This window comes from Oryctolagus cuniculus, chromosome 1 (assembly GCF_051225735.1).
Source record: "Oryctolagus cuniculus isolate XC-2025 breed Fujian yellow rabbit chromosome 1, ASM5122573v1, whole genome shotgun sequence".
Taxonomy (NCBI): Eukaryota; Metazoa; Chordata; class Mammalia; order Lagomorpha; family Leporidae; genus Oryctolagus; species Oryctolagus cuniculus.
The window spans coordinates 93,038,959-93,060,992 of NC_142867.1; the positions used below are offsets into that span (position 1 = coordinate 93,038,959).

The following is a 22,034-nucleotide window of genomic DNA, read 5'->3' on the forward strand; positions in this document are numbered from 1 at the left end:
ATTTTTCTCTTCATGATTTGTATTTTCTTATTTCTTTACATTCCTGCTAATTTTATTTGGATATATGACATTGTAACTTTTGCCTTTTTGGTGCCCAAAATTTCTATATTTCTGTAGTTATTTATTTATTTGAAAGGCAGTGTTACAGAGAAAGAGAAGGAGAGGTAAAGAGAGAGAGATCTTCCATCCGCTGATTCACTCCCCAAATGACTGTGTCAGCAAGAGCTGGTCCATTCCGAAGCCAGGAGCCAGGAGCCAGGAGCTTCTTCTAGGTCTCCCACCTGGGTTCAGGGCCCAGGGACTTCGGCTGTCTTCTGCTGCTTTCCCAGGTAGCTGGATTCTGCTGCATTAGCAGGGAGCTGGATCAGAAATGGAACAGCCAGAACTTGAACTGGTGTCCATATTGGGATGCCAGCACTTCAGGTAGAGGCTTAACCTGCTACATCACAGTGCTGACCCCTTTATTTATTTATTCATTTTTATTTTTTATATTTTTTGTAAATAGTTTTAAGCTTTGCTCTGGCTACAGTTAATTGGAATCAGATTGATCCTTTTTTGTCTTACCTTTATTTTTTTAAATGCTTTATTTATTTGTTTAAAAAGCAGAGTGACACAAAGAGAGGAGAGACACAGAGATATCCACTGTTTCACTTCTCAAATGCCTACACCAGCCAATATTGCAGCAGGCTAAAGCCAGGAGCCAGGACCTCCAGCCAAGTCTCACACATGGGTGGCAGGAAGCCAACCATCATCTGCTGCCTTTCAGGTGCATTATCAGGAAGACGGATGGGAAACACGGGCAGGACTCCAATCAGACCTCTGTTATGGCTTGCAGCTGTCCCAAGCCATGGCTTAACCCACTGTGCCACAAAGCCTGCCCGTGGCTTTCTAGCTCTGTTAGGTAGGCTCAGAGCAGTGATTTAGTTCACACCAATTATGCTCATTATGGAGGCAACGGACTAAGGTACGCCACCAAATGCCCCTTGATTTAGAAGTTCTTCTGGTCTGGCTGATGGGAAAAGGCACTATCTCTGTCCTTGTGTGTGTGCTCAGCACTGTTACAAAAATTTTGGTTGTTTTATTTCATTACTTTGGATGGTTTTCTAATGTGCATGAGTTTCTCAATACTCTGCTGTATGTTCAAGGGGATCCGATGAACTCATGTGAAGTTCTTACCCCGTGTGGCTTTCTCCTCTTTAGGATCCTGTCTTGCTGGTTCCAGCTATGTCGATGTGTCTGGACTCTCAGATTAATCTCAACTCAGAATTCACTGCGATCTGCCAAGGTTCCCCTTCCTCTATTGTATCTTAGAAAATAACTCAAGGTGGTAAACTGAGGATTTCTTGGGCTCACCTCATTTATTCCTACTCTCTGTCCATCACTGATTTATGTAAAATGCATAACACCATTATTTAATATATTCTTCAAGCTTTTAGTTACTTCAAGTAAGGAAATAAACATGGCCCAAATTACTTCATGATGACCAGAAGGATACATCTCTTGTCAACCCAGAAGGTCCTTAGAAAAAGGAGAAAAGTGCCCTGCTTTTTTGCCCTTTGTGACTTTATACTTTCACAACACCCTCTTCTACCTGTAGCCTTTTCATTTCCTGGAACTAGAAAAACTATTTCTTCTCCAATGTGCAACCCTACTATACAATATTCAGGAGATTATGATTATTCTATAAATGTCTGATTAAATAAATGAGCAAAATAACCAAATATGCAAAATCCCAGTCATATTGGGGGAATGAGATGCAAATAAAATGCTTATATACTACATACTAATTTTAAATTTTTTTTCATAAGTTAAAATTGAAATAGAAGAGAAAAAAGGAATGGAGAATGGCCGGTGCTGTGGCATAGTGGGTAAAGCCACTGCCTGCAGAGCCAGCATCCCATATGGACACCGGTTCTAGTCTCAGCTGCCCCTTTTCCCATCCAACTCCCTGCTAATGTGCTTGGGAAAATAGTGGAAGATGGCATAGGTGCTTGGGCCCCTGCACACACGTGGGAGACCTAGAAGAAGCTCCTGGCTCCTGGCCTCGGACTGGTGCAGCTTCAGCCTGCGGCCATTTGGGAATGAAACTGCAAATGGAAGCCCCCTCTCTCTCTCCCTCTGTCTCTCTCTCTGCTCTCTGTAACTCTGCCTTTCAATAAATAAATAAATCTTTAAAAAAAAGAATGGAGAAGGGAAATTAAGGAAGACTTGTGAATGTTATTAGCTCTTTCTTAAAGGTCAAGAGGGACTCCGAACCTCCTGCAAAGAAATACAGCATACTATGGGCCTCAGAAATTACCACCTGGCCAGTACCCTCACAATGGAAAAGGGACTACACACACTAATATTACATACACTGTACTTAAGGAGCCTAAAATCAACAAATCAAATAATTGTGTTAACAGAGTTTTGTTGGGACTACAGAGAATGAGCATGAATCGAACACAAGCAGAAGGGCTATCTAGTTGCAAACTGGACAAGATAATTTCTGAGACCCCTTCTAGCTTCACACATTTTTTTGTGTGAGGAATCCACGTGGAAGTGAATCATCCTCTGTATTACACTGAGAAAGATTTAATTCGCTATTTACAGCAGTGCAATTTCACATGATTTTCTCTTAATTTACTTTTCCTCTAAAGGATTGTTTTAATTTGAAATGTCATTAGTTTAGCAGTATTTACATTTTAATGCTGCATCTGTTACTTTTTAAATGTTAAATTTTCATGGTTGTAAACTCAGGCCTTATTTTAAAATAAATAAAGCTTATGGGCAAAATCATGCTATGAAAATAACTGCATATGAAGTCTTGTGGTCTGTGTTTTATTTCTCTCAATTAATATAGCAGTGTTCCCAGAAAGCAAAATAAAACAAACCACAAAAATCACTGCCTTTTTGAGGTTAATTCTTCCATGAAAACCATGATGGGTCAGGACACCCTTGTGTATTTTTATACCTGCCCATCTTGATATATGTCTAATATTTTCTCCTGCCTGTAATTCTGTAAACATTCTATCCTTAGTGAGTGCTTATTTTTGATGCAATCAAATCCATGGCACACCTGTCTCAGTGGATGAAAAGAGAGTGAGTCATTTGGGAGGACGGCGGTCACATTAACTTTTGGAAGTTACAAAGGATAATTTATGAAATTGAATTTTTGAGGACATAACATGATGCCCTCATGATGGAAAAGAACTCATGGGTCTACTGAAAGAGGTTATCTCCTCATTCTCACTAAGAGGTTGCAGAGTCATTGCCAAATTAAACTCTAGGGTAAGTGCTGTAGATGTTAGTAAAGTAAGTAGATGTAGCCAGTTGTAAAAAGTTTCAATCAGCAAGTTGACTCTGGCTGTTCCTCCATGACTGTAAATCAGCCCAGTCTAATATGTTTGTACATTTCTGTTCTGCTTCAGTTTTGGAAATACGGTTTTTCTCCGGTGCACATGCTGTATGTGTTTTAGGGCTACAGATTTGAGTTATAACAGAACCAGTGTTTTGCCGTTGAGTTGTGGCCTTTGACTGCCAGTGGAAGCAGGGTGTTTCATGTGGTCTCTGAGATCCTTCCCTAGCTGTGCATTGAACAGGGAGAAGAGCATACGAATGGAGGATAAAAGCCTGCCCTCTGATGGACCAGGGCACAGAGTACACCGTGTCAGGACAGCATTTCATAATGACAAGGAAAAGCAATTTGCTCATCTAGGTGAGTGCTTTATACTCTGCGTGTGTGACCTGAAGAAGGTAAATTACTTTTTCCTGGTACCACTTGGTATCCAGGAGGAGGTAATTTACCTCATAATGTCAAGACACCCTGCTGCCACAAAAGTGGTTATATCCCTGGCTTGATAGGAGGAGAGTACTTGGCTACAGTCAGGCTGATCCCTGCATAAATCGCACGATCCAAGGCTGAGATGTTTCAGAACATACAAGCAAGAGCACAGATGAACAGATGCTCTTTTTTTTCTTCTATGGGTGGTTAGGAGCATGTTTTTCATGTCTCCATTGGTTGTGATTTAACTACACTGTTCCTTTGGCAACAGGTTTGATTTTTTTTTAAAGTCTATAATGATTAAAATGAAAGTAAACTTTTCTCACTGATCTATAGGAATAAATTCAGCCCCACACATGCCTAGTCGCTAGATGCTAAGGAAATGAGTTGCCTTGTTTTCTGTTTTGCAATCCTGCATTTGGAAATGAGGATGTGGTGAAATGGAGACCTGAAAAGCCCACCTCCTTAGGAAGTTTTTCAGTCTAAAGTGATTGCTAAAAGACAGTGTTCCATGCAGAATGACCTTTTTTAAGATTTATTCATTTATTTAGTTGAAAGGTAGAGTTACAGAGAGTGAGGGAGAGATGGAGATATTCCATCTGCTGGTTCACTCCCCAGATGGCCACAACAGCCAGGGATAGGATAGGCCAAAGACAGGAACGTCATCCAGGTCTCCCGTGTGGGTGGCAAGGGCTCAAGGATTTGGGCCATTTTCCACCGCTTTTCTCAGGCTGTTAACAGAGAGCTGGATTAGAAGTGGAGCAGCAGGGGTGTGAACTTTCATCCTTATAGGATGTTGGCACTGCAGGCAGTGGCTTTTACCTGCGGCACCACAACACCAGCCACCAGAAAGTCCCTGTTTGAACTCCTTCTTTATGAGAAGAAAAATTATCACTAGGAATTCATTACCTTTGTTGCATCTTTCGAGACAGAACTTTAGGGAGAATAACACTCCCTGTGTATAAATATTCATGCTTAGGAATCTTTAAAACATAGTCACACTGGGCAAAGCCAGTTAACTTAAAGCTCAACTTTGGCACATCTGCCTTTCATTAACTGACAAGGCTGCACTGCCCTTTTTCTCCATGATGTCTACAAAACCCAAAGGGAATAGAGTTGTATACAAAGGTGAAGAATTGAGATATCATTGTTCATTCATTTGTTTATTTATTAGATATTTTCAGAGAACCTACAACATGCTAGATATTGTACTTGAATCTGATATCAGAAGATCACACAAATATCCTACTGTTCACTTTCAGGGCTTCTAGTCTGGCTAGGTACATGAGCAGTAAGTAGAAAAATAGAAATAAAAATGAAAATCTGATATAGGAAATGGAGAGATGCTATAAGAATCTATATGGGAGGGCATAATTTAGGCTGGAGAATGCAGTGTCAATTAAAGCTTCCATTTTTAAAGTGGAGACCAAAGAATAAATGTGGATACCAAGAATGAGGTGGGATTTGAGCATTCCCAGTAGAGAAATTAAGTTGGGTGGAGGTGCTAAGACTTGAACACCTTGAAGCAGCCAAGGAATTAAAAGGAAATCAATGTAGTAGAGAAAATCTTTTGAGGTAAGAATAACTTAATATGAGATTGTTTGTTGTTTATTAAACGTCTATTAGCAATTACCCTGTGCCTATGACAGCTATAAGTGCCTTAACAATACTAATTCATTAACTCCCAATGACCCTACAAGGCATGTACTACTATTCCCATTTTATAGATGTGGAAACCTAGGGACAGAAGGTTTTATAGTGAGAGTACAGAACATATCCATGTGAAATATTTAATATTTTATCGAGAAATATAGTGATTTAAAGCATTAATGCCCTTATTGAATGTATAAATTAGCTAGGTATTAGTGATCAATACCCAAAGGAAACTGGGAAGTAGGAGTCTAGCAAAAACGGATGGGAAAATTGGTCAGGAGGCTACTGCAGTACTCTAGGAGTGAGATGATATCACAGGGCAATGCAAATAGTTGGATGTATTCAAGAGATGTTTTAGGGATTCAAACAGCAGAATTTGGAGATGGAAAGACATGATCTAGGGTAGGAGGAAGGTGACCTCAGGGATGGTTTTTATGTTCTCTGACAAAGGATCAGGAGTTGGCCTTGTGTTCAAGCCCACATCCCATATCAGAGTGCCTGGGTTAAAGTCCTGGCTCTGCTCCTATTTCCAGATTCTTGCTAATGTGCACCTTGGAAAGCAACAGGTGATGGCTCAAGTAGTTGGGACCTCCCAACCTAATAGAAGTCCTACACTGAGTTCCTGGTTTCAACCTGGCCCAACCCCAGTTGTTGCAGACATTTGGGGAGTGAATCAGCAGGTGGAAGATATCCATTTCTCTCAGTAAGTATTGAGGTCTTGATATAGTCTACAAAAATAACTAGAGTTTTGAGACCATATAGGTTGTACATAAATGATAGCATTGGGGATATTTATACCACCTCTATATAATTGGCTTAGGAGTATAGCCATAGGATGATGCTGGAGAGAGGAAATATGATCACCAAAATGGTCCTAGTGTCAATTTGTGTTATAGTAATAACAGCATTTTTGGTAACTTAACATTCTAAGGTTTGAAATACTTTAATATTCGAGACCCTTCTTTTATCCTGCCATTGATACTTTGGAAACCTTAATCTCTAACACACTTCACTAACCTCTGCCCCCAACTAGGAGTATTCTAATAATCATCCAGAGAAGAGCTATGTGTTATACAACTTAGCTATTTTACTCATTTGTAACACTGAAGTGTGCTTTTGCTAGGCCAGATCCCATAATAAAGAGCAGGTTAGATCAATTTTTTTTCACCACACTGGGCTATGGAATGGAGCATGAAATGATGCCTAGAAAAAGTAATTCACCTAAATCTGCTTTGTGATAAGCTATTCCCTAGAAACTTATAGCACCTAATAACATTTTCTGAAAAGAAAAAAAAAGAGAAAAAGCTTTGGAAGCCATTGTCCCTCCTTTAATCCCACAATCTACTGACTTTATAATCTTCTCTGCAGTTTATTTCTTTATTTCCTTCTGCTTTTTTAATTTCATCTAATAATTTCAGCTTTTCCTAAATTTTGCTTCAGTCGTCTTTGTATTTTCTCCTCTTGGTTAACTAATGGATAGAGATCATTTTATTGGCATTGGGGGCAAAAAGAATGCATGAAATGAGTAAGTGTGCTTGAATGTGCACACATGGTATGTGTATGTGCATATATATAGGATTCATCAAAAACTTACAAAAATTATAATAGCTTAATTAAGTCAATTTATTTCTTAAGATTCATTAATTTGTTTGAAAGAGAGTGACAGAAAAAGAGATACAGATGAGTGACAGACAGAGAGATCTTCCATTCACTCATTCACTTCTCAGATAGCCTCATGGCCAGATCTGAGCCAGGAAGAAGATAGGTCCTGTGAACTCCAGCCGATCACCCACATATGCAGGGGCCCAAGCTGTGTGGCCATCTTCTGCTGCCTCTCAGGCACATTAGCATGGGAAGTGATTGGAGGCTAAGTAGCCAGGATTCAAATCCTGAAACCATCTTTCCACACAGATATCCCAATCATTGACTTACTTGACTATCCCTAATTAGCCCAACTTAGACACTCACAATGCATAAGTATTTCAAAACTTCATGTTGCACAGGAAAAATATTTATCTCATTCTTATTTTTTAAATTAACTTTTAGAAATGACATAACTTGGCATTCATTATTGAGGTCTATTCTTCTAATCACCTTGTCATGTGAGAGTAGAGCACAGGATTTTTTTTTTGGGGGGGGGGGAGGCAGAGTTAGACAGTGAGAGAGACAGAAAGAAAGGTCTTCCTTTTTTGTTGGTTCACCTCACCAAATGGCCGCTAAGCCAGCGTGCTATGGCCAGTGCAATGCGCCGATCTGAAGCCAGGAGCCAGGTGCTTCCTCCTGGTCTCCCATGCAGGTGCAGGGCCCAAGCACTTGGGCCATCCTCCACTGCCTTCCCAGGCCACAGCAGAGAGTTGGACTGGAAGAGGAGCAACCGGGACACAATTCAGCGCCCCAACCGGGACTGAAACCCGGGGTGCTGGCGCTGCAGGCGGAGGATTAGCCAAATGAGTTGCCGCACCGGCCAGAGCACAGGATTTTGACTCTGCGTTCTGTGCTCTGCAAATGAGGAGAGTGCTACTAAGAAGCCAGGTCTACTTTGATTCCATCTGTCTTCATGAGTTTCATTTTCAGAGGAATTTGGACAGGATGATCTTCAGTGATCCTCCTACTGCTAAAGTTCTGTGAGTCTTTTGCTATGTAAAACTACAGTTTGATAAAATTTAAATTACAAAAAATCATCTTTTTAGTGGGTATAGCTTCTCTGATATTTTTTCCAAAAGAAACTGCGAAGATGAGAGTATGAGATTGAAGGCAGATTAAAAGGAAGACTTGTCAGATTGTTTACAACAGAAGTGCATGAAAGACAAAAGAAAAAAATTAGCATTTTAATAATATTACTTTCTCACACTAAAAAATAATAATAGTTGAGACTATGAAATGTGTTGAAGTACGTTTCCTTGGCTAGAGAGTTTTTGTGTCAGATGAATATTGAACTCCTGATGAAATGTTGCTGTTTCTTTTTTTCCTAATCAATTCTCATGTTAATGTGATATGAATACAAAGAGAACAGATTCCATGTAGTTCAAAGATACAGTTCAAAGAACATGACACTTCTCTTTCCCCCTCTTTCTCTCCCTCCCTACCACCTCTTTTCATCCTCCCTCTATTCCTTCCTTCCTTTCTTCTTTAATTATTGACATAACATTTTTATTTACATTATAGTCAAAGGCTTAATGCTCCACTATATGAAGAGTACAACAAATAAAAGTAAAAAGACCATAGTGCCATTTAGATGTTTTCATTGACCACCTTTTATTATTTCTATATCATTGCTTCTATAAACATGTGGTTACCATCTCCAAAATTCAGAATTTCTGAAGAACTGTGATAATGAAAAAAGTTCAGTTAAAAAGGAAAAATTGTGAATATAATCTATTATATAAAAAACTACGAGTTCAATACACAAAGTATTTGGACAGATATAAATTACTGAAAGAAATGAGCTAATGGAAAGATGTTTGCAAATGGCAGAGTGAGCTTTTTGAAAACTGTAAAAAAAAAAAAATCCTCCACATGACTTGATTTCAGCCCAAGGAGAACTTGATAACATGAATTTGGCCTTGGCTGGAAATATGAATCACCAAGGGAGATGGCTCAGCATTGCCTCTTGACATCAAATTTTGCATGAAAAAGAGCACTTTGTCTAAGCCAGACAAGCTATAGACTGTAAAGACTCTAGGCGTGTTAAAGGACCTCAGTGTGAAAAAAAAAATGCTACATGTACAGAAAGTTATAAAGTAAAAATCTATATTATCACATCCAGAGAGTTCCCCTCTCTCTACACTTTGGATTGTCACTCCAGTGGTAAAAGGAGAAGCCATAAAGAGGTGGAGGGATAACAATTCTGAAAGGCTGGCGCTGTGGCTCACTAGGCTAATCCTCTGCTTGCTTGCGCCAGCACTCCGGGTTCTAGTCCCGGTTGGGGTGCTGGATTCTGTCCTGGTTGCTCTTCTTCCAGTCCAGCTCTCTGCTGTGGCCTGGGAAGGCAGTGGAGGATGGCCCAAGTGCTTGGGCCCTGTACCCGCATGGGAAAGCAGGAGGAAGCACCTGGCTCCTGACTTCAGATCAGCGCCTGGCGGCCATTTGAGGGGTGAACCAACAGAAGGAAGACCTTTCTCTCTGTCTCTCTCTCTCTCACTGTGTAACTTTGCCTGTTCCAAAAAAAAAAAAAAAAATCTGAGAAGGAGGGAAATTAGGATGGGATCGAAACTGAGAGTTTCAGGTAGGGTTACAAGGACCTCTACTCACCCTGTAAAATAGAAAACATGCTATCTGCAGTCACCCTTGTTTTCTAAATAGTGATTGGTAAACAATAGATAGTCAAGAAATGTTTGTTGAATGATCAGAGGGAAATGGTAGTAATTTTTTTAAAAAAAAATGAATACCAAAAGGGGCTGGAGTTTAGTAAAAATTTCTAATGAAAATGCAAAACAAATGTAAAAGTTATTGGGATTAGGAAAGGGCCAAGAGAGGTTGATCCCTGGCTGGGTTTGCAAATGACAGACAGACAGAATGACAGTCTATCCCTTGTGCTTTATTAATCTGTAACCAGAATGTCAAAATTGAAAAATGTAAGACAGTTACATACACATGGAAACCCAATAGTAGAACAGTTGTTTAAAGGTTTTATTGAAGCATTTGAAGCAACACAATAAAACAGAAATGCCGGATTTCTGGAGATATGAAAATACTAAAAAATTACTTGAAATAAATGAATTATAGACACGAAATGATATGGCCTATACTCCAAATTTGATAATATTCAGGAAACTTCTAGAATGGATGATTAGGCAAAGCCAAACTGACATGGTTGAATGCTGGCTCTGCCACTAACAGCTGTCTAAATGTCAATAAGTTATATAACCCCTCTAGGCTTCAGCTTCCTCAGCTTTAAAATTGGAATACTGCTATGACTTGTCTAACAAAGATCTTGTGAAGACGGAGTCCTCCTAAGGCGTGAAGAAGATCCCAGCCACGCAATAAGTGCCTATCAGATTAGGTATCATTGTTTTTATTATTGATAATACTAAAATGCAAGTGATCATCACCAAGGGATACATCCACTAAGAAGCAATCCTACTTCATATGAAAACTTTCCTTCTTTATTTTGGAAAGGTTTTTGTGTTGCTTATTCAAGGATGTCTCACATGTGTGTTTGGATGCCAGTGGAGTCACTTGACGATCTTTATAGGTTTCCTTGTGATGATAGCAATGTCATTCTTGGGAAAAATATTTACCCTGGAGAGTATAATAATGCTAGGAGGACAAATGACTTAGCATACTTTCTACCTTTAAGGACTACACAGAGTACTAGAAGTTATGGTCAAGATTCTGCTTATCGTAAAAAACTTTATATTAATTAAAATTTCTTCAAAATTATTACTTTCAGAGTTAAAAGTAATTTGGAAATCTTCCAGTCCAAATGTTTATATAATAACTGAAAAACTGAGGCTAAGAGTTGTCCAATGAATTGTCCAAAAGCACATGGCTAATGTGCAGTAGCTGTGATGTGAACTTACATTTTTTGGTTACCAGATGTGTGTGTGTGTGTGTGTTTGTGTGTGTGTGTTTTAAGATTTTATTTAGTTGAGAGGACAGAGAGAGGGAGAGACAGAGGAAAAAGGTCTACCATCTGCTGGTTCACTCCCTAAATTGCTGCAATGGCCAGAACTGGGCATATTGGAAGCCAGGAGCCAGGAGCTTCTTCTGAGTCTCCCACGTGAGTGCAGGGGTCCAAGCCATCTTGAGCCATCATCTACTGCTTTCCCAGGTCATAGCAGAGAGTTGGATTGAGAGAGGAGTAGCCAGGATCAGTGCCTATATGATGTGCTGACACTGCAGGTGGAGGCTTAGCATACTACACCACAATGCCAGCCCCTACCAGATGAGTTTGAAGCTTATCATCTTGTAAGAGGAAAGCTGAAATGCAGGTATTTGTGTCTCTCTATCACTACTGCCTATAGGATGGCATTTTCTCATCACTCAGCAATACAAAATCAAGGTGCTGTTTATACCTCTTGGCTGACCGTGGTGGTACATGTGATGAGGTTATCTGTTATTATTCCAGGCATTACCTCACCTGCTTTCCCACCTGGATCCTCGCTGTATTCTCTGAAGGGTTTAGGTAGTTTTCTGAAGCTTTATATTGGGGGCAGATTGATTGGAATTCTTTGAGTAACGCAAAGCAGAATTTCACTGGTTGGACTATGAGCTGAAATCTTGGGGTCAAAATTTTTTAATTAAATGTATATGGGTTATGCAATCCTTCTTTGATTTGATAATGATGCCAGCAACTTTCTATCTCTTACAGTTGCTTGAGTTGTGATCCCTGACACAGAAGTCAAAGATTTTATACATGGACTTGGCTTCACCTCTAGACACATCTCAGTTTTAATCTTTACCCTGTCAGCTTTCTTCCCATCACACACTTTTCCTAGTAAGCACTATTCCTATTCACTTCTTTCCCTGTTGAGTTCTGGCTTCAGACAATGGGGTAGCTTCTGGTGTAGGCATTTCTTATTTTGAGGAGGAATGGGAAGTCCTAAGGCCAGTGGAAGGGAGCATGAAAGAATGAGATGGCTTCAACTCTGGACAGCAATGACCTTTTTTCTACAGTATCCAGAGATCAAACACACTTCACTACAACATGGACTATTTCCCTTCTGAAATTCTAATTGCTTTTTTTATATATATATTTTTTGACAGGCAGAGTGGACAGTGAGAGAGAGAGAGACAGAGAGACAGAGAGAAATGTCTTCCTTTGCCATTGGTTCACCCTCCAATGGCCACCGCGGCTGGCGCACTGCGGCCGGCGCACCACGCTGATCCGAAGCCAGGAGCCAGGTGCTTCTCCTGGTCTCCCATGGGGTGCAGGGCCCAAGCACTTGGGCCATCCTCCACTGCACTCCCGGGCCACAGCAGAGAGCTGGCCTGGAAGAGGGGCAACCGGGACAGAATCCAGCACCCTGACCGGGACTAGAACCCAGTGTGCCACCATCGCTGCAGGTGGTGGATTAGCCTATTGAGCAGTGGCGCTGGCCTCTAATTGCTTTTAATTGAGAAGCTGTGTTTTTCCAGTTACTATATGGTTGATGTCCTTTCTTAAGGAAAACTACCCTGGCCTTTAACTGTTAAGAGTAAGGGTACCTTATCCTTCTCACTATATTAGGAGAATTTGTAACCTGCTGTAGGTTAACTGCCAGTGATTGGCCCCAGGCCCAAGCTGCTTTTCTCTAATCTGAGAAACGTAGCTCTGGACTGCAGGAAGTGGTGAAAGAATTTCTTGGCTATGCTCACTCCATTATTCTGACTTATTAAAAACTCCAGAAATATTTGTTGAATGCCAGTTATGCTCCAGGCACTGAATTATTTGTCTCAGCATTCCTAATGTTGAAGACAGAACTGCTGCCCTGGAGGAGATGACAACATTTCCGTGGTTTTTAGTTTGATGAAATTTAATGAAGAATGTCAACAAGAGGTGGCAGAGTCTGGGAAAGCCTCATGAATCCACTGAGAAGACTGCCAATTCTGTGGGACTGGGTGAGGGGATAGAGGAGGTGTTCTGCAAATAAGGAAAAGATACGGAAGAGATAAGGAAAAAATAAGGAAGAGATACGGCTGGCAATAGGAGAGGCAGTTGATTCCAGAGGAAGGTTATCACAGTATTAAGAATTAACAGTGGGCCGGCGCCATGGCTCACTAAGCTAATCCTCCACCTGCGGCGCCGGTAGCACCCCGGGTTCTAGTCCCGGTTGGGGTGCCAGATTCTGTCCCTGGTTGACCCTCTTCCAGACCAGCTCTCTGCTGTGGCCTGGGAAGGCAGTGGAGGATGGCCCAAGTCCTTGGGCTCTGTATCTGCATGGGAGACCAGGAGAAACACCTGGCTCCTGCGCGATGTGCCGGCAGCAGTGCGCCGACCGCGGCAGCCATTGGAGGGTGAACGAATGGCAAGAGGAAGACCTTTCTCTCTGTCTCTCTCTCTCACTGTCCACTCTGCCTGTCAAAAAAAAAAAAAAAAAAAAAAAAGAATTAACAGTAAAAAGGTAGGGAGCAAAGTCAGGTTCAAAAATTTCCTTCGTTCACATGGCATTAGTCTATGCTCCAGAAAAGTAAGTTCTTTTGTGTATTCACCGTTTCCTGAACATCTTCTGTTTGCTCAACATTGTGGTAGTGTTTTGGAATAAAGAGAGGAGTAAGATGCAACCCATACCACTAAGTACCATACAATCTGGTGATCATAATTAAAGATATTTCCAGATGAAACAAGAAACACATCATCCTCCCCAACACCAAGAACACTATTTTGAAAAGATGGCATAAATGACAGTATTCTATTTGTTAAGGAAAATTACTCTAAGCCAATATTATGCCCAAGCCCTTTCAATGTGTCACATAATAAATGTCATGTATCATATCTCTCATTGCATCAATATTTGTGAATCCATTCATTTTAAATTTAAAAATGTTTCTTTATTATATGTCATGTGCAATGTTAAATTCTAGGGATTTGGAAATGGCCAGAATAGACTTATTATACATTGTCATTGAGTTTATAATCAATCAAAGCTTGAGAATGCACACAGTACTATGCATGAGAGAGACACATCTAACTTAGATTTAAGAAGTCAGGGTGGGGGCAAATTTTTGGGGGGAATCTGAAAGGAGAATCAAGTAGAGCTGTCTGGATGAAAATTGCCCCAGACCTAGGAAAGAACATGTAAGGAGATCTGAATAGGAGGGAAACAATAAGGTACAATTGATAGAACTCAAGAATAATCTGAGCCTCTTTGCTTTTTCCATAAAGACCATTTCTATGTTGTGACATACTCAAAAGAAACAAAATGCTATACCAAAAATGCTTGGAATTTTAGTAAGTCACAGAACAAAGAAAATTCCTAAAAGTCCTTTTGAGGCATTATGTCCATTTGGGTTCCTTAAAAGCAGAGCCCAAGGCCAGAATTTGGGTTAAGTGTGCCAGACCGTGTTCTTTTGGAGGAAGACACTGTGAAGGAAAGCAGGATAACAAAAGAGAGCTGAGCATGGATGTGGAATCAGGTAAAAGTCTCACTTTGGCTCAGTCCTCTGCCAGAGAGCTCCGTGGCACAAATCACAGTGGAGTTGCTCCCACTGCTTAAGAATGGGGGACTGCTCTTTTTGTACCTGTAATAACCAATCAGTGGCAGAAAGCATAATGTTGGGAGCATAATTTCCTTGGTTGGATACATAAAATTCTGGCCTTTTTTCTTCCTTGATTATACAGTCTTGTCCGGAGGTAGTAATACAGACAGGGTCCTTGGAAAATTGGGAGGGGAAGAAAATGTGGACACTTCTGCTATGATCTTTTGTCAATATTTTTGCAGTGCAGCGGATAGAGTAATGCTGGGAGAAACTAAGGCAGGACAGGCAAGGAGGAAGCTAGGTGATGGGGAACACAGACAAGAATCCAACTGTACTCAGGGTGAATTTAGTGGAACAGAGCTTCTCAGATGGAGGTCTGAAAATGTGGACTGCTCTGTCTCACTGTGACTCAGAAGACCTGACAGCTTGCATTGACCTCTGCTTTGCCCAGAGTGAATCATGGATTCCTGAAAGAATCATAAACTTGGTTTTGTAGTTGTTTGGAGGTTACGGCAAGGAATAGTATTTTTCTATCTTGTAATTGGTCTTGGAATGACATACTCCTACAATGATTTTGTAGGGTCGTAAAAATAGAGAAGGCTGCCAGGAACTACGTCCTCTGCATGTCCCCCATGTTTACCCCACATCCTCAAATTTGATCTTTCAGAAGGAAATCCTTTATTTATGTATTCTGTTATCTGAATTCCCGTATGTACTTTATTTCCTAGACACTCCCATTTTATATCATCTCTCTAGTACAGGGCTTTACTCAAGGATATTCTTTCTTTTTTTTTTTTTAGAGTTAGTGCCTTTTTATGATCACTATTAATTAGTAAGATATATTCTATTATGGATAGTACACAGAGAACCAAATTATGCTGCTCAGACAACCAACTCTTAAAAAATAACCATGATTTATTCAGTCTCATTGTTTCTGGAGTGTGTAGTCAGATGGCATATGTTTATAAGCTGCCATTAGGCTTTCAGTATTGTTCTTGAGTCTGTTGAATATTTTGATTGAAAAAAAGGTAGATATGATTCCTACTTCTGAGGAAGTAACAAACTTAGGGGAAGAAATAGAACACAAATAAGTTAAAATACTCAGTGTTCAAAAACAAAGCCACAAAACTCATAGACACAGGGCTATATACAGATGTGTTGAAACAGGGAGCCCTTAATTCTTTTAGGGGCAATATTTAGTATTTCACTGTTACAAAGTGCAGCTGAATAACTCAGAGAGAAACAAAATATAAAAATATGAAGATAAATAAAATTTAGAATTATTGTTTTTGAAAAATTATATTTATGTATAATATATGCTTGAACACCACAAAAAAGTCACACAAAACCATTTGCAGCAATTCCTTATGGGCAGGGAAAGATTTTGGTAGGGTTGAGTGTGGAATGGAGACTGTACTTGAATTTTGTTCACTTAACATGCTTTCCTATTTTTAGTATACTCAGAATGTATGCATTGCATTTTATCTGACATATAAGATAAAGGGGAAATTATGTCAAACAAGTTAATATCAAATCTTGAACTAGTGAAGAATGCCCTCTACGATTTTTATTATCACACCTCCAGGATGTGAAACAAGCAAACAAAAAAAGAGGACTGCCAGTTCTGCTGCATCAAAGAAGGATTATGAGATACAGTCATTTACCAATAACCAAGGGAAATTGCCTCTCGTCACTTTGATGTTCTGTGAGACTTCACAGGGACTTGCTAGGTCACTATGCTCTCTTCTTCCTGCTGAACTGCTCTGATCCTTGGTCACTTGAGCATCTCTGTGAGTCAGATTTAATGACAAGGAATTTATTTTTTGCCAGAGAAAATATTCTCCAAGATAATTCTAGCCATATGAGGGTAATATTAGTAGATTTGGCAGTAGTCTGGGAAAGCAATCTGACTTGAAAGAGTCCCCATTAGTGTCTTGGAGGAAAATTCAGAAGATAAACATGTGCAGCACAATCTTAGGGTACCTACGTTTAGAAGACAAGGTTTCCACAAGTTGAGTAGCTTGTCAACTCCTACAGGAGAATGATCTAACTTCTCTGTTTGCCTGAGACTGAGGGGTTTTCCTCAGATGCAGAGTTTCATGCAAACCAAGGAAGTCTTTAACAAATTGGGACAAGTTGGTTACCCAGTAGTGCAAGGAGCAAGACACACTAATTCAACTAATGTTTATTAAATTCCAAATACATCCTGTGTCCACTGTGATAGACAGTGTGGTTTAGAACAGTGAATAAAACATACACATTCACAATTTCTGCCCTTATTGAGTTTAAGTCTTTACTTGAAAGGATAAAAGCAAAATATTGAATACTCAACATGCTTTTCCCCATTAAAATATGTGGTTTGGTTAAGTGCAGTTGACACTCAAGAAGAGAAAGATACCACATCAGGGAGAATTTTCTGTGAACTAGAAAGGACATGCAGCTTCTAAATAGAGTGCCTGGATTTCCACTCCCTCAGCTTCTTGCATATAAGGATTTCTCAAGAGATATTGGCTAAATTGAACTGCCATGAATTTTAGAGCAAATTTCCCCTCATTAACTGGAACCAGAGAAGAGGAGAAAGTCTTAGGGATTGGAGTCTGGCCTCTGTTTTGGGCAGATGCTCAGTTGATGTTGTTATGTGCTCTGAAATCTTGTCCTTTATGCAACTCAAGAAACAAGATTTTATCTGTTCTTTTACTTAGAGATATCAGGCCCATGGGAACTGAATCAGATTAATTTACATTTGGGTGTTGAGCTAATCAGCAGCCTGAATATTTACATACAATAATCATGGCCACCTCTTTCTGAAATCAAAGCAGCTGAGAAAAGTGATTAACAACGTGAAAGATGCTCAAGAACTGAGAACGATGAGTTAGAGTCCTTGGTGGATGGTCTTCCTCAGGCTCTAGGGGACCAATGACTCATCAGTTGTTCTATGTGCCAAAACTGCTACATCAAGTGGACAGCATGTTGAAGTCACTGATCAGGATTCTGTGTTATGATGTAGTAGAATCACAGTATCAAGACTCAAGGAGACCTGGGTGTCACCCAGACTCGTCAATCAGCTGACTGCATGAGTCAAGAGGAGGGTCACCTCGCTTCTCTGGCTACAGTTTCCTATATGAGAAAACCCAGGTTATTCAGTGATTGATCAAGACCATGTGTGAAGATAGATCCAGTGATCATAGCCTATATTTCACTTATTTTTTATTCAAGAAATCTTTTCATCATTACTTTGTAATTACAATAACATTGTTTCTCAATTTAATAGACTTCATGATATACTTTAACCTGATGTATGTTAACCATATAATAGTGACTTTGGAATAACATATACTAAAGGAATTCAATCTTACTGGTACCATGCCCTCCCCTCCTCCCAATTATTCTGTAGACCAGGGAAGAAGTAAGGGCAATATAAGAATGTTTGGTCCTAAAACACTTTAAGAAGCCATATAAACTGGTTTTCAGAATAGACAGTGGCATGGAGGAAAGGTGAAGAGTCCACAAGCCATTATTTCCCATTGATCCAAAGTTTGTTCAACAGGACATTGATACTTCTGTTTTTCTGGGTTTTGCACGTATGAGCCTAATGTAAGGTTTCACTGCATTCCACACACTATATCTGCACTGGTATGATATAAGAGACTCCAAATTTCCTCAGATTTCGTAAAAATGGTTATTGAGATGGCAGCTGGACCAAGAGACAGGATAGGACTAGCAGACCTAAAGTGGTACTTTAGCTGGTGTATCACTTTCGCCCTGGGATCTAAATAGGAGAAATGTTGGTATTAATTTGTTAATGGAAACTCCTCTAAATATTATGAAGTGGAGTGAGGCTGTCCAATCCATCAAATAGTCTCGTAGAAAGACCACTGAATCAAAGGTATCTGGATTTGATCTAAGATTCACTAGTTACTAGTTTTTTGACCACAGTCACTTAGATCTACAACAGTGTCATAGAAAGATAGAAGCAAAATCTTTGAATCTGTGTACCTAACATCCCCTTTCTGATAAACTACTATGTATTGGCTATATGTTCCACATTCCATTAAAACAAATAAACAAATGAAACAAAACAAAAAGCCAGATTGTGTTGGTTCATAGAATATGTAAGAGGTCAATTTAAAATACTGTAGACCTCTGACCTGATCTGCATAAGCATTTTCATGGTTTATACAGTAGATGAGTCAAAGGGATGGGCCACAATCTGTCCTGGTTAATGTGTCCCTTTGTGAGCATTCCAGGCACCAACCCTGAGGTCATGATGAACTGTCCCATCTTCCAAAGAGTGGATAGCAAAATATTGCTGTGAGCGAAGACCTTGTGTTGTCCTTGCACTGAAGCTATTTCTCTTGCCTGCATGTCCACTGGCCAGGAGCGCTGTTCATTCCTGGGCTGATGCCTTCCATTGGAAGGAATAGCCTTCACTACCAACCTGATATCTACTTACCTCCTCTCACCAGTGCTGCGTGTTTACCCTGTGAAGACTTAAAGACCATATGTGTTAACTGATGCTAAAAGGCAGCACATGTTGAGATGCAAGAAAAAGCTTTCCTTATGTAACATAAAAAAATTAAAATTTTCTAAATATTGCAAAATTGATGGAATGCTTATTTATTATTGGTCACATAGCAGATGTGATCTTCTCTAAAGTTGATTCCTAGACCTAGAAATTTATATATGCATATATCTCTATATAACTATATATAGATATTTATAAACTAAATTTAATATTACATACTTAATATAATAATTAATACAACATTAAATATTTAATTTAATGATATTATTAAATGGAATTAAAGCAGTCAGTGGCAAGGAGGTATTAATTTATTTTCAACATTGGGAATTAATCATTTTTATTGTTTGCTACTCATGAGCAGGGACAATTTTACAACCACTTCCTAAGGGCTAGAGGAGGAAAAAAACTAGTATGGGTACATTTTTTCAAATTTAATTTTTATGCCACTGTATTCAACTGTTATGACACATGTTTTTGTATCAGTTATTGTAATCTAATCTTTCCCTCCTCTCTTGGAGAAGTAAGAATGATTACACAATTATCTATGACTAGTGAACCGCGTGAAAAATCACCCATTCTTAGGATCAGATTTAGGATGATGCAACGCACTATTATATGAAGTTGGAAATGCAATAAATCCTTCATTCCATTGTTATTTAATTACATAAAGTCCTCTTGCATTTGGAGGCACTGAAGGTGGCAGTTAGTGGTGAATAGTCTAAAATTAGATATTCTTAAACTTTAACCATTCAGTGATTTTCAGATAGATATTATATTTATGCTTACAAGGCCTCTGGTTTACATTTTTATCATCATAGAAAATACAATTGAGCCCTAAATTTCACCTTTATTGTTTTAACACCTTGCAAAGCAAATTAAATATATTTTGTATAGCTAAAACTAGTCCCATCCTTTATGAAACTTGGTGTACATCAAGCTGTTTCATCTGTCTTTTTTTTTTTTTTTTGACAGGCAGAGTTAGACAGTGAGAGAGAGAGACAGAGAGAAAGGTCTTCCTTCCCTTGGTTCACCCCCCAAATGGCCCCTATGTACAGCGCACTGCACCGATCCGAAGCCAGGAGCCAGGTGCTTCTCCTGGTCTCCCATGGGGTGCAGGGCCCAAGGACTTGGGCCGTCCTCCACTGCCTTCCTGGGCCACAGCAGAGGAGCAACCGGGACAGAATCCAGCGCCCCACCAGGACTAGAACCCGGGGTGCCAGCACCACAGGTGGAGGATTAGCCTAGTGAGCCGCGGCGCCAGCCTCATCTGTCTTTCATTCTTGCAGCCTTCTGCCATATCCAAATATCAAGAACCTATTTTTTGTTTATTTATGAAATATTTATTGAAATATTATTTTATGCTAGATATTATGCTAAATATTAGTTAAAAACAGTCAATTAAAGAAAAAACTTATGGCCTCTATTTTTAAGGAATTTAATGTCTAAACAGGGATTGGTCCTTTGGAAATCCTTGGATAAATATCTGCAGGTTTTCTGAAATTGTCACAAAAATTTGTGTGACTCTACATTTTTTTAAAGTAGGTCTGAAGTATTTATTATAATCTCATTGATTTGGGGCTGGTGTTATACATGGCTTAAGCTGCATCCCATATTGGAGCACTGATCTCTGTTCCCATTTCTGCACTTCTGATCTAGCTCCCTGCTAATGTGCCTGGGAAGGTAGTGGATGATGGTCCAAGTACTTGGAAACCTGTCAGTCACATGGGAGACACAGCTGGGATTCCTGGCTCCTGGCTTCAGCCTGGCCCAATCCCAACTCTCAGGACCATTTGAGGAGTGAACCAATGGGTAGAAGATCTCTTTCCCTCTCTTTGTCACTCTGCCTTTCAATTAATAAAATAAATCTTTTAAAAAAATCTAAATTATTTTAAAAGTGAACAAATTCCCTAAAAAGATTAAAAAATGAGTTTAGTGAAGGGGCAGTGCATGGTAATGAAGAAGAGTTTTGATAAAGTTATGCTTTTGTTCTATAGTAGCAGTAAGTTCATGTAATGAAACTGGGCAGCAAAGGGATAGGTTGTAGTTGAACCTACTTTTGAAGACTAGACAATTACATAAGAGAACAGAAATAAATCCTATAAAAATTGCATTGGTAAACAAGAAGGGATGATATAGCACAATGCTTTTGCGTCCTTGAAAGTAATTTGGTATAATTGAGGGGAAGGGACTAGTGAAGAAGTAGAAGTGATGACTACGAGATGTCAGTATTGAGCCTAGAGAAACTGGCAAAGTTACCTTGCATGGGAAATCCTTCTGTCATTTCACATAGCATTTCAGATAAATATTGGATCAAGAGAGTGATTTGAAATTTACTTTTCAGCAAGAAGGTAGATAAGCTAAATGCAAAAAAACTTCTGAAAGACAGCAAAGCTTGACGTAAGCTGTTCCATGGTCATAAACAGAACAGAACCAAGGATATGGATACGAATGCAGTAGAATCCATAAAGCTTGTTGAGTTTCTGAAAAAAGAGTGAGTTAGAGAAAGTTAGCATAGCCATTAGTCTTTGTCCCTAAGACCTCAATGAATGGCATTGTTATTTCCAGACAGTGATTTTTGGAGAAACTTGAAAAAAAATGAATCAGGTTTTGGACATGTTGAGTTCAGAGGTCAATGGGATAATCAAGTGGAGTTTGACTTAAAGATATGGAACTCAGGCAATACGTAGAACAGGGGATATAGATCTGATGACATCAGCATATGGTGGAAATAAGAGCAATATTGTAAGCAAGGAGATCACATGTTGTGATAGCAGAAATATCTAGTACCATTGGTAGGAAACATCATGGGAAGGAGAGGATGAGAGAATTGGGGTGGGGGTGGGGGGAAAACTAGGAGAGAAATGAGGGGAAGAAGGACAGAGTAGTTGCAGTGTCAAATGCTCCATAATAGTTAAGATGAAGGAGGTAAGAATTCCACTGGATCAATATCCTGACCAAAGTGTCCCTATATCT

The 22,034-nt window shown here is 39.5% G+C and overlaps 1 pseudogene; it reads left to right on the plus strand.

The window, feature by feature from the left end:
* Nucleotides 1-22,034, plus strand: part of LOC108178209 (uncharacterized) — a 59,826-nt pseudogene that overhangs the window by 27,716 nt on the left and 10,076 nt on the right.